The sequence below is a fragment of the Hylobates moloch genome, unplaced genomic scaffold (assembly GCF_009828535.3).
Source record: "Hylobates moloch isolate HMO894 unplaced genomic scaffold, HMol_V3 SCAFFOLD_4, whole genome shotgun sequence".
Taxonomy (NCBI): domain Eukaryota; kingdom Metazoa; phylum Chordata; class Mammalia; order Primates; family Hylobatidae; genus Hylobates; species Hylobates moloch.
The window spans coordinates 87,622,052-87,635,425 of NW_026652279.1; the positions used below are offsets into that span (position 1 = coordinate 87,622,052).

At 40.1% G+C, this 13,374-nt stretch overlaps 1 protein-coding gene and 1 long non-coding RNA gene across 6 annotated transcripts in view; one reads left to right on the forward strand and one right to left on the reverse strand.

The window, feature by feature from the left end:
- STARD13 (StAR related lipid transfer domain containing 13) overlaps nucleotides 1–13,374 on the forward strand; it is a 247,468-nt gene that overhangs the window by 42,242 nt on the left and 191,852 nt on the right. The window lies entirely within an intron of this gene.
- Nucleotides 1–13,374, reverse strand: part of LOC131383278 (uncharacterized) — a 53,871-nt gene that overhangs the window by 31,542 nt on the left and 8,955 nt on the right. For 2 of the 5 annotated variants that reach the window (XR_009213188.1, XR_009213185.1), the window contains exon 3: nucleotides 5,962–6,325. The exons of the other annotated variants lie outside the window; for them this stretch is intronic. This is a non-coding gene — a long non-coding RNA (uncharacterized LOC131383278). Of the gene's footprint in view, nucleotides 1–5,961; nucleotides 6,326–13,374 lie in introns of those variants that run through there. 5 annotated transcript variants of the gene reach the window in all.

Consider the following 13,374-nt stretch of genomic DNA (forward strand, 5'->3'; position numbering starts at 1 on the left):
AAACCCTATTGTTGTGTCCATTTTAGGCATACTAGCCTCAAAACAGTCTTCAGCTCTATTTTCGCCACGCACTGTCTGTATACCACTTATATGTAAAGGAACATTTTAGTTAGAAGAAATAGTCAAAGGAAGAAGTAAGCAACAGCTAATTGGGAAACAGACATTCTAAAACCATGATGATGATCATTTTCAGAGGAGATAGCTGTGATTTAATTGTTCTTTTTTCCAGAAACTACCAGTGGAGTGTTTTGCCAGGTGTCCTGAAGCAAATGCTACTACAAAGCTCCACGTGGAGCAGGACTCCTGTCTCTCCAAATATAGCCCCTTTGTGTTGAAGGCCGAGAAATCCAATGATGGAATGAAACAATGGAATTCTGCCCAGAAACTTTTGTAAATAATGATCCCTTTGATAAAAATTGACTAGTAAGGAAACCACAATTGCTCTTTTAGTAGTAATTGTTTAAGATATTTGATTATAAATGAACAACATATGGTAGTCTGTGACCAAGACGATTCTCATTTATTTTTTAAATTTAATTTAATTTTATTTTAAGTTCCAGGATACATGTGTAGGATATGTAGATTTGTTATACGGGTAAATGTGTACCATGGAGGTTTGCTGCACCTATGAACCCATCACCTAGGTATTAAGCCCCACATGCATTAGCTATTTATCCTGATGCTCTCCCTTCCCTCTCCCCCACTCCCTGACAGGCCCCAGTGTGTGTTGTTTCCCTCCCTGTGTCCATGTGTTCTCATTGTCCAGCTCCCACTCATAAGTGAGAGCATGCTGTGTTTGGTTTTCTGTTCCTGCATAGTTTGCTGAGGATAATGTCTTCCAGCTCCATCCATGTCCCTGCAAAGGACATGATCTCGTTTCTTTTTATGGCTGCATAGTATTCCATGGTGTATATGTACCACATTTTCTTTATCCATTGTATCATTAATGGACATTTGGGTTAATTCCATGTCTTTGCTATTGTGAACAGTGCTGCAGTGAGCGTGTATCTTTATAACAGAATGATTCATATTCCAATGGGATTGCTCGGTCAAATGGTAGTTCTGCTTTTAGGTCTTTGAGGAATTGCCACACTGTCTTCCACAATGATTGAACTAATTTGCATCCCCACTGACAGTGTAAAGGCATTTCTTTTTTTCTGCAATCTCACCAACATCTGTTGTTTCTTGACTTTTTAATAATTGCTATTCTGAGTGGCATGAGATGGTATCTCATTGTGGTTTTGATTTGCATTTCTTTAAGGATCAGTGATGTTGAGCTTTTTTTCATGTTTGCTGGCAGCATAAATGTCTTCTTTTGAGAAATGTCTGTTCATGTCCTTTGCCCACTTTTTTCTTCTTTTTTTCTGTTTCTTTTTTGAGAAGGAGTCTCACTCTGTTGCACAGGCTGCAGTGCAGTGGCACAATCTTGGCGCACTACAACCTCCACCTCCTGGGTTTGAGTGATTCTCCTGCCACAGCCTCCCGAGTAGCTGGGGCTGCAGGCATGTACCACCACTCCTGGCTAATTTTTGTATTTTTAGTAGAGTCAGAGTTTCACCATGTTGGCCAGGCTGGTCTCAAACTCCTGACCTCAAGTGATCCACCCACCTTGGCCTCCCAAAATGCTGGGATTACAGGCGTAAGCCACCATGCCTAGCCGTTTGCTAACTTTTTAGTGGGATTGTTTGTTTTTTTCTTGTAAATTTGTTTAAGTTCCTTGTAGATTCTGGATATTAGACCTTTGTCAGATGGATAGATTGCAAAAATTTTCTCCCATTCTGTAGTTTGTCTGGTCACTTTGATGATAGTTTATTTTGCTGTGCAGAAGCTGTTTAGTTTAATTAGATACCATTTGTTAATTTTTGCTTTTGTTGCAATTGCTTTCGATGTTTTTGTCATGAAATCTTTGCCCATGGCTATGTCTTGAATGTTATTCCCCAGATTTTCTTCTAGGGTTTTTATAGTTTTGGGTTTTACATTTAAGTATTTAATTCATATTGAGTTAATTTTTGTATAAGATGTAAGGAAGGGGTTCAGTGTTAATTTTCTGCATATAGCTAGTCAGTTTTCCCAGCACCATTTATTAAATAGGGAATCCTTTCCCCATTGCTTGTTTTTGTCAGCTTTGTTGAAGATCAGATGGTTGTAGATGCGCAGTCTTATTTCTGGGATCTTTATTCTGTTCCATTGGTCTATGTATCTGTTTTTGTACCAGTACCATGCTGTTTTGGTTACTGTAGCCTTGTAGTATAGTTTGAAGTCAGGTAGCTTGATGTCTCCAGCTTTGTTCTTTCTGCTTAGGATTGTCTTCACTATACATGCTCTTTTAAAATACAAATTTTAAAGCAGTTTTTTGTAATTCTGTGAAGAATGTCAATGGTAGTTTAATGGGAATAGCATTGAATCTATAAATTACTTTAAGCAGTATGGCCATTTTTACAATATTGATTAGAAGATTCTCATTTTTATGTGTGCTTCCCAAAGGAAGAAGTGATGGGTATAAGATAAGCACAGAAGGATTAATATAAAATCTGTGATCTTAACACACATCTCAGACATTAGTAGATATAAGACCTACCTCCAAGATGCAGATGGAGAGAACGTGTGCCAACTTTTAAACTGGATCATAAGCCTCCCCAAATACCTTACTGCTTATCCTCCACATGATGGCAAGTCCTGCCTGCAAGTTTCCATAGAACCCTGTGCTTTAACATGTCTTAAGACTTACAGAGGGTATTATAATTGCCGTTATTTCTTGTCTACTCCAGGCAGGGAGAGTCTATGCCCTTTGTTTCTTTATGCTCAGTATTTAGTATAGATCATAGCACATAGTAGATACTTGCTAATAATAAACAAATCTTGATTCAGAAGCTATATGCTTATTCTGTATAAAGTGTCCTGCTAGTTACCGTGGAGGACATGGAGATATAAAAGATAAGAGACTCTACCTAATCCAAGATTTATCTCCAGGATTATATGGAACACTTCTGCTTAACTCATTCTGAATCTTTATCTGTCAGTTCTTCGTGTGCTTAGTGACTGCAGTAAAGTATGGTGAAGGAATGGAGAAATGTACCTACCTGGCAGTCTTGATTAATTTGACATCAAAAGCTTGGGACTGCTGTGGCTCATGCCTATAATCCCAGTACTTTGGGAGCCTGGGGCAAGAAGATCACTTGAAGCCAGATGTTCAAGACCAGCCTGAGCAACATAGTGAGACCTCATCTCTACAACAACAACAACAAAAGCTTGGGGCTAATAGCTCTCACTGTATGAATGAAATCCTCCAACCTCTCACAGGCTGTTTCCTTAGCCAGTTGTGTTCAACACTCTTAATATTTAACTGCAGCATAAGATCCCTAAAGCAGGTACTAACTATATGGATTTTGTTCACCATTGCATTCTCAGCCTCAAACCCATGGTGGATGATCAGTAAATCTTTGCCAGATGAATGAAGTTGTTAACGTTTCCTTTTTAGCCTATATAGAGGAGATGCTAAAAGTAAACAAATAGCTATGATGGAAAATAAAGAGTTAAAGAGAAGTAAAACAAAGTGTTTTTGGGGGTTCACTTGTGGGCAAGCCAATGTCTTGTGGGGGTACAATATACTTATAAATAAAATGTATCAATTTTTATATTATTTAGGGTAGATCTTAGAATTTCAGAAGGTGTGGCTATCAGGGAGGACATTAACTTATATATTTTTAAAACTCATACATTAAAGTTACAGAATTCTTTGATTCAGAGATGTGGAGCTTAAAAATTACATAGAATTCTTATCTTTATGTCCACAGGGAAAATCCAGTATTTTAAGGGGTTTTTATTACATGGAATGTTGACAGATGTTTCTTTTCAAGATTTAGAAGGGAAGGGCTTCAAAATTTAATTATATGAAATTAATGTAAAGCACAAAAACGCATTCCTACAAGAGTTTAAAGTGTTTTGGTATCTGAAAATAGACCCTATGTCTTTTCAGAACTAAAAGCCATCTAAATGAATAAAATCTTTAAGAAAAATAATTTTACCTTTAACAATAATTATATTTAATATATGATGTAAAGAAAATAGAAACTATCAAAGCAATTCCTAAAACATTTGCTAACCATGTAGACATCTATGGCTCAGTAACAAGATCTAAAACCTCAGAAGTAAAGGCCTTCGGCCTGTGCTGTGTCTACAGTGAGTGGATTTCACAACGTGGGAAAGTCCACACAGTTCTCTTCCTTGTTGATGAAAAAATGAGCTACATTAGAAAATTGCCTTTCAATGTGCCAAGTCATCTGCAAATCTTGTTAAAATGTAGGCTCTGATTGAGTAGGTCTGGGGTAGGGCCTGAGATTCTGCATTTCCAACAAGCTTCTGGTGATGTCACACTGCTGGTTCTTGACCTCACCTTGAGTAATATAGAATTTGAAGTCTCCTAAGAGTCCTGCTGCCCCAGGGTCCTAGGTGAGGTTTCCCGGGTTCTAGTATGAAGAGCTTGTCATCAGATATCAACTGGGATGATGGTTCAACTACAGAAGGTGTCTATAAGACCTTCTCACTGAGTGTCCACAGTGCTTTTCATTCCTTTACCACTTCAGCTTGAAGGAATAATCTCCCTGATTGTCTTTGGCATACGGCCTACTCCCTTCATCTCCCCCTGTTTAAGTGCCAGAATATAGTGGTACTTAAATTCCAGTATATAACAGAATATACCCTGTGTGACTTCAGGCTCTTTGAGGAACCTGGTCAGTAGTTGTTACATCATCTGTCAATCAAAACTTCTGATAATTTACTGAGCCCTACCATATGTCAGAGGCTCCCTGTATAATGCAAGGTATGTGTCACTATCATTTATTTTGCAGATGAGGACACTGAAGCTAAGACAGATAAAGTGAAATCTAGGGTCACCCAGCCATGAAGAGGAGCCAGGTTTTGAATCATAGTCTCACTGGTGCCCAAGCTTTGGTTTTTCTGATATACCACATCACCTCTCTGCGGGAGACACTAGGCTGGATCAAGAGAAAGGTTCAAAGATGTGCATGGGATATTGTGGGTTTCAAGACCAATAAGAGATGACAAAAAAGCAACACAGAGTGAACAGCCCAATGACTATGCCAGAAATGAGTCTCGTGGGAACGCGGAGGAAAGAGGAGGTGGCGTACACAGGAGGGGCCTGGGAAGGTGTCCTAGAGAAGGGGGCCTCTGAGTCAGGTCTTGAAAAATGAGTGGGAATTGAAGGAGTGAGGAGAGAGCCTCATAGGCTGTGAGAGCAGGGGTGGACTCTCCTTCCAAACATGAATGATTTCAAAGGTCTTTAAGGTGACAACAAGAAAGGCTACCATGATGGGCCTTTAATACCAGACTGAAGAATCTGGACATTGTCCTTTTACCAGTGGGGGAAGCTCTTGATATTTTAAAATAGTATCAGAATGATATTGCAGAAGGAACAATATATCAGAACTATACTTTAGGAGATTAATCTGACAGCTATATATGCAAACAACTAGAGCAGGAAGACAGGAGGTTAGTTTCCTCATCTGTAAATTGAAGAAAAAACAGTAACTACCTCATAGGTTTGTTTGTAGAATTAGATGAGATAAAGCCAGGCACAGCAACTCATGCCTGTAATTCCAACATTTTGGGAGGCCGAGGTGGGAGGATTGCTTGAGTGAAAGAGTTCAAGACCAGAGTGGGCAACATGGCCAAAAATACAAACATTAGCTGGGTATGGTGGGGGTGGCACACGCCTGTGGTCCCAGCTACTTGGGAGGCTGAAGTGGGAAGATCACCTGGGCCCAGGGAGGTCAATGCTTCAGTGAGCCACGATCACTCCACTGCACTCCAGTCTGGGCAACAGAGTGAGACCTTGTCTCAAAAAAAAGAAAAATTAAATTAAATGTAAAAATTTGAAAGAAAAGAATTAGGTGAGATATATGTATGTAAAGCCCTTAGAATAGTGCCTGACACATACATGTTCAAAAACGTGAGCTATCATTACTTCAGCACTCTAATCATGACGGTGAATGAGCCCAAATTCTGTATTTATTTACATTTAACAAATGTTATTGTCGGTTCTTCATTTTAGAGTCTCTTAGTACAGTTCCAGGCCATGGAAGTTACTCAGCATCAGGTAGTGTTGCTGTTATCATCATTATTTCCCTCTTGCACTCTTCCTCCGGGTAGGTGTGAATTTGTTTCATCTCTTCTCTGACTTTAATTATTATCAGGCGGTACAATGACTTTCCTTTGCCTTAATGTTGCCTCGTTGCTTGTATCAGTCCTGCTCCTTTAATTCTACTCCGATTATCACATGAGAAGCCTTTCTGAACATGCTTCCTGCCTGCAGGCACAAGTATATGAAGGAAGGGCTATAATTCTGAGAAAAATTTAAGAAGAAATGGGCGAGTCCAGTCTTTCTAAGAAAAAGAAACTCAAGGTGGAGGCTGGGTGTGGTGGCTCACACCTGTAATCCCAGCACTTTGGGAGGCCGAGGCGGGCGGATCACGAGGTCAGAAGATCGAGACCATCCTGGCTAACACAGTGAAACCCTGTCTCTACTAAAAATGCAAAAATATTAGCCGGGCGTGGTGGCGGGCACCTGTAGTCCCAGCTACTCAGGAGGCTGAGGCAGGAGAATGGCGTGAACCCGGGAGGCAGAGCTTGCAGTGAGCCAAGATCGTGCCATTGCACTCCGGCCTGGGCAACAGAGCGAGACTCCATCTCAAAACAAAACAAAACAAAACAACAACAACAACAACAAAACAGAAAAAGAAACTCAAGGTGGAAATTTCCTGCAGAAGAACTTGATTGGGAATGGCATTTGGTGTATACCAGCAGCTTTGAGTCGTCATACATTAGCCCCCTCTATACACAAAGACTTAACATAATGAAGTAAAAGGCATATTAGACATCATTAATTAGGACAGAAAGTCATATCCAGAAGAAGAGAGAGAAGACAGGAGGCAACACGGAGGAAGAGGAATAAAGTAACCATCAGGGCACTGGTCCTCATGCTCCATCTGTGCTGAGTAATCAGATGCCCTTGTGCAATTCACACATGCCAAGTGAAAATACCATCCTTCCTACCTGTCTTTCACCCAGCATTTCATTCTATCAAAGTTTATTGTCCATTCCTATGTACCAGGCACTGGACTAAATGCTGTGATACAATAATAAGCAGAAAGACACATGGTCCCTACCTTCATGGATTGTACAAGCTAGGGGAATAGACAGATGTCAATCAAATAATCATGTCCCCAAAATATCACAATGCAAGTATGACAGAGACTACAATGGAGATGTACAGGGTGCTGCTTAGGAAGATGGAAAGCATCCTTTAGGAAATGAGTGTTGAGCAGTGTTCATTACGCCACTGCAGGGATGGTTAGCATTTTAGCTCAGTACGAGGGAAGTGCATGTTCAAAGCCTCTGGAAGGCAAAGGCCAATGTCCCTAGAATACAGAGACCAAGAAGGAGGCTGTGAATTTGAGGCTGCAAGAGGAAGTAGGAGCAAAACCAATTAGGGACCTGCGGGCCCTTTTAAAAGGTTGATTTAAAGGGTAATTTCCATAATCAATAAAATGAAGGGCTTATATTTATAACTTTTAAATCTTTGAAAACTATACTAAACAAATAGAAGGCAATTTTGTTATCATCATGAGTATTGTCTTTCTGAGTTATACTAAGAGAATTTTACCAAGTAACATTACATAGCTTTAAAATAAGCATTTTACGTAAAGTAAGCATTTATTTCACTCAAGGAATCAACGAACAAGGTTGGACTGATCATGCAGTCATAAAATACTCTCCAGAGAAAAGTCTAGGCATCCACCCTTTTAGTACATACGAAGTTGGCGATTTCACAGACTCATAAACTCTTAGTTTGGAAGGGACCTTCCCCGCTAACCTACGACATTTCTGATTCAGTTGACCACATAAAATTGAAAACATCTAGCTATGGAAGGAGGCCTATTCTATCTCTATACTTTGAACTTGCTTCAGAGTTGTCACTCATATTTTTGGTCAAAACCTGCAGGATGAAGTGATGGGAAGGAGAGCACTAATATTATGATATCTAAGTGCTTCATATACATAAGCTAATTTAACCCTTATAACAGCTTTATGAGGCTTAACTTCAATTTTATAGATGAGGAAACTGAGATGCAGAAAAATGAACTAATTTGATTTGTCCAAGCTTATGTAGTTAATAAATAAATAACAGAGCCTGACTTTGGTTAAAAGTTAACTCGACTCCAAAGCCACATTTCTAGGTGTTCTTGAACCATACTTTAAAGCCATTGAAAAAATATTTTGAGTGTTCCAGCATCCTTTGAAGATCTGGTGAAATCTAAAAGCCTCATGTTCTAGAAAAGTGAATATACACCCAACATATTGCATGCATGCAGTTGTAGGGTTCCAGTGGCCCATCCATCACAAGTTAATAACTTTCAAGTTACTGTGTTCATTGGTTAAATCTTAAGCTTTATTACGACAGAGATGATGTCTGTTTTATGCATTGATGCATTCCAAGCACCAAGAACTTTGCCTGGCACAGAGTAGGCATTCATGAAATCATTGTTAAATGAAAGCGATTCCAAATGCTGGGCCCATTCATCTAGCTCCTTAGAACACGATGGTAAAAGGACAGTGCAGATGGAGTGCCTCTATGCAGAATTCAACAAAACCACAGGATAACTTCCCAAATCTGAGCACACAGGACCTCAAGGGACCTCCCAGGCCCAGGGAGGTTTGAGAAATTATGGGCCAAATTTTGTTTTGTTGTGTTTCATTTTGTTTTGCTTTTTTACTTTAAAGTCACTTCCTCTTCCTCTATCCTGAGAAAAGAATAATGTCTTTAATCGTTCCTTTTAAAATTTGAACTCGAGGTGCATTAGTAGAAATAGCACTTCTGAGTAATTTCTTAGGAAGTGTTTGGATAAAAATTGTTTAGGCTGCTTTATGCAAATGGTTCCTAGTGTCACCATTGTGTTATTTAAATAGATTTTGCTCATCGTTGTGAGACTAGAGCTTTAATATGCCTAAGTGTATAGTCATGCATTGCTTAATGATGGGGACATGTTCTGAGAAATTCATTATTCGGTGATTTTGTTGTTGTGTGAACATTATAGAATGTACTCACACAAATCCTACAACACACCTAGGCTATATGGGGTGGCCTATTGCTACTAGGCTACAAACCTGCACAGCATGTTATTGTACTGAATTCTGCAGGCAATTGTAACACAATGGTAAGCATTTATGTATCTAAACATATATAAGCATAGAAAAAGTACAGTAAACATATGCTATTATAATCTTATGGGACCACTGTCGTTAAGCAAAACATTGTCATGTGGTGTAAGACTGTATTTTTAAAGCTGAAGTAAATATCAGCTCTTAAGAAAATATTGTAAGGCTATTCTATGGAATTTATCTCAGGTTTTAAAACGAGAAATAGCTATAAAGAGAGTTTCCTACGTCTGGAGATTGGATCTGTGCAGTGGACAGCTCTTGCCATGCCCATTCAATCTTTCTCCAAAAGGCTACATGCAAGAAAGGATACAAAATCCTTTTTTCAACTAGTTTGCTTTTGCTTGGCTTAGATTCTGATCTAGTTGACTCAAATAATAGAAAAGGAATTGATAATCATATAGACTTGGTCTGTTTATATATATTCATACGAGATGTGTGTATGTGTGCATATATACATATATATGCACATATACTTATAAACCATTTTTTTTAAGATATGGAAAGAGAGTCCCTAAGAAGCTAAATGACTTATATAGTAAGTGGTAAAGGTGGTGCGTTATTTGGTGTTTTGTGGCAGGAGGGTGGTATGACTGCAGTGGTCTCCTGAGAAGCTGAACATTCTGTGGCATTAAGTGTAGATGGGGTTGGGCACAGTGGCTCATGCCTGTAATCCCAGCACTTTGGGAGGCCAAGGTGGGCGGATCATTTGAAGTCAGGAGTTCTAGACCAGCCTGACCAACATGGTGAAACCCTGTCTCTACTAAAAATACAAAAAAACAAAAAATTAGCTGAGCATGGTGGCTATGCCTGTAGTCCCAGCTACTTGGGAGGCTAAGGCAGGAGAATCGCTTGAACCCGGGAGGCAGAGGTTGCAGTGAGCTGAGATGGCGCCACTGCACTCCGGCCTGGGTGACTGAGTGAGACTCTGTCTCAAAAAAAAAAAAGTGTAGATGAGATGGGGCCAGACTAGACACACAGATACAAGTAAAACTCAGGGTGCTCCAGGCAGGAGGGCAGGTCCCTGTGTGCAGGACACATCATGTAATAAGGAATGGATGTGAGAGGCATTTTGAAAGAGGAATCAGTAAACTTTTTTTGTTTTCTCTTTCTCAGATGAAATTATTTTGAACACTGGAGTTTTGCATAACTGTATTAGACACTGGGGAGTTTAAGCCATGTAAGACCGTATCTATCATCGTTGTGCAGATTTTTTTTGTCTCTCTGTCTTCCATCTGCAATACACAGAGGCAACTGGAAATAAGCTAAGACTGAGGTTCCTTCTCCATACCCCTATCATAAATCATTGGTTAGGCTTGATCCCCTAGACATACAATAGAATATTTTTAAAATGGAGATTTAAGAATTATCACCCATCATTTCAACATCCTAAAAATGGTCATGATTATCTTTTTAGTGCAGTTTCTTCTAAACTTTTTTTTACCATGCTTTTTTTTTTTAATTTTCAAAACGTAATTATAGTCTATACCACACAATTTTGGTCTTACATTTTCTCACATACAAAAATGCACTGGCTGATTAACAGAGTGCTGGGACTGGATTTTCCAAGGCAAGCCATATTAATAAACAAGCCAAGGCCAAGGACAGCCCTTGAGACTCCCGAAGTCAGGGAATGAAAGAGGGAGTTTTAAGGTCATTGAAGATTGTGAGTAGCTTTTGATACAAAAGATAGCAAGTTCTATCTTTCTGTGCATCAAATACATTTTTGGTGCTCAGTAAATATTCTCTTGTGATTGATTAGTGTTGAGTCATTTTGGTGGGGCCACTAAGGAGAAGGTAACCATGCCTGGCTATCTGTGTTATACCAGATCTGTTTAAACAGGTCTGAACTATAAGACACAGTGTGATTATGGTGGTGCTCTGGGAGATTGGCCGGAGGCCACTGCGTGCTGTGATAAGCATCACGCTGTAAAGATAAATGGTTAAAAAATCTCAGGAGTCTGTATCTTCATGCATACACACATATTCTCTAATGGGAAAGAACTCCTCTAGAAAGTCTATACAAAACAGGCACAAAAATAAATGAACCTGGAGGACATTATGCTAAGTGCAATCAGCCAGACAGAGAAAGACCAGTGCCGCATGATCTCATTTACATGTGGAATTTTAAAAAGTTGAACTCGGCAGGGCGCAGTGGCTCACGCCTGTAATCCCAGCACTTTGGGAGGCCAAGGCAGGTGGATCACCTGAGGTCAGGAGTTTGAGATCAGCCTGGCCAACGTGGTGAAACCCCGTCTCTACTAAAAATACAAAAATTAGCTGGGCATGGTGGTGGGCTCCTGTAATACCAGCTACTCGGGAGGCTGAGGCAGGAGAATCGCTTGAATCTGGGAGGCGGAGGTTGCAGTGAGCTGAGATTACACCATTGCACTCCGGTCTGGATGACAAGAGCAAAACTCCGTCTCAAAAAAAAAAAAGTTGAACTCACAGAAGCAGAGAGTAGAATGGTGGTTGCCAGGGGCTGGGGGCCCAGGGACAGGGGATGTGGAATGGGGAGATGCTAAGTTCTGGGGATTTAATGTACAGGATGGTGACTATAATTAATAAGACTCTACTGAATACTTGACGAGGGAGTAGATCTCAACTGTCACCACACACACACACACACACGTGTCACTATGTGAGGTGTTGTATCATGCTGATTTTTAAATTTTAAAATATTTAATTGACTGATAAAGATTGTATATCTTCAAGGTATGCAAGATGATTTGAGATAGAGATACATTGTGTGATGATTCCTGCAGTGGAATTAACACACCCATTACCATTCATGCTGTCCCTGAGATCCCCTATGTCATGGTGTTTTTTGTTTTTTGGTTTTTTTTTGAGATGAAGTCTTGCTCTGTCACCCAGGCTGGAGTGCAGTGGCACCATCTCAGCTCACTACAAACTCTGTCTCCTGGGTTCAAGCGATTCTTGTGCCTCAACCTCCTGAGCAGCTCAGATTACAGGCATACGCCACCATGCCCGGCTAATTTTTTTTTTTTTTAAGTAGAGACGGGGTTTTGCCATGTTGGCCAGGCTGGTCTCAAACTCCTGACCTTCTTGACCTCAGGTGATCTACCCACCTTGGCATCCCAAAGTGCTGGGATTATAAGCGTGAACCACTGTGCTCGGCTTGTCATGGTGATTTGAATACTAATGTATCTTATTAATTGAAGGTGGGGTATCACATAGGAAAGTATTTATGCATTTTTGTCTCTTCATGGGCATCTTTTCCCCCATATAGTCTTCCTAGCCTTCTCGCCCAGGTATGCATCCATCTAGGCACCTGCACCACCTTTCTGCTATGCAGAATGCCTCTATTTTGTTCTGACTTAGTCGTCTCTCCTCTGCTCCCCCCGGACACCCTCTGCACACCTCTGTCGTAGCACCAGCAACACAGTCCTATAATTGTAACTGTCCTCCTCTTTTGCCGTGATAAATTATTGTTGAGAAGAGAGACAGTGTCTTATTCTTCTCTGTACCATCAGAGTCTAGCCCTGTGCCTGGCATGAAGAATACATTAGAAATATTTGAATAAGAAAGGGTAAAGGAAATGGTAAGGTGAGTTAGGGACTTTGTCTCTGTTGATGACAAACAAGATGCCAGAAAAAAATCTTCTGATTACACCAGGATCACTTTTGGTTAAATTATTTCTCTTAACTCAAAAGAGGAGCCTCCCCTTGCTACCCTGCCATTACCCTAAAATGTGTCTTCCAGTCACTTCAGAGCTACATGACACCTAAATCTAGACCTCTAGGGATATTTTGCTACTCTCTCAAATTTGTAATGCTCTTCTCTTTATAGGATTTTAAAAATGTTGCTACTCTTCTCTGCACCACTTTCAAGTACAGATTGATGGTCTTATATTAGGAATATGGAAGGAAAGCATTCTATCATATTTTTCATATTTTTTGGTATACTGAGCTGGATTTATCCAAGAAGGCATATCTAAGAAATGCAATTGCATTATTCCTCCCATGCCTTTATTCCTCCACAGTCGTGGGCCATACTCAATTCCCAACTGCTGCTTGACACCATGAAGAAAGGGATTGTATATAAGAATGGAGACAGAATCCAGGGCAACAGGTCAGCAGACAATCGTAATAATGGTGTGCCTCTCACTGGGTAATCCCA